The sequence below is a fragment of the Morone saxatilis genome, unplaced genomic scaffold (genome assembly GCF_004916995.1).
Source record: "Morone saxatilis isolate NCDOM2014 unplaced genomic scaffold, NCSU_SB_2.0 Contig15, whole genome shotgun sequence".
In the NCBI taxonomy this organism is placed as follows: Eukaryota; Metazoa; Chordata; class Actinopteri; family Moronidae; genus Morone; species Morone saxatilis.
Genome location: NW_023339707.1, coordinates 22,449,439 through 22,449,800, shown reverse-complemented (window position 1 = coordinate 22,449,800; position 362 = coordinate 22,449,439).

Sequence of the window (362 nt, the reverse complement as noted above, 5' to 3'; positions counted from 1 at the left end):
AAAAAAAAAAAAAAAAGTTATTTCATTTGACTTCATCATTGTCCTCTTCCTGTTTTCACCTAATATGTTACATCTCTTCTTGCTGACCCATGTTGTGTTTTCAGTTCTCATCACTTTTTCTTCTACCTTTGGTGAATATGTTGTTTGCCCACACACGTATATATATATACAGCAATTACCACAAATGATGTGCAAATTCATGAGACTGTCACTGCCTGATGGGAGGTTTAATATGTACTGTGGCATATGTACATTTAGCCTTTGTAACTGATGTAGTTTATTTTAAATATATACCACCACTTACTGACAGTTAAATATGTATCATTACATTAAAGTAAACTCAGATTGTGTGTGTGTGTGTG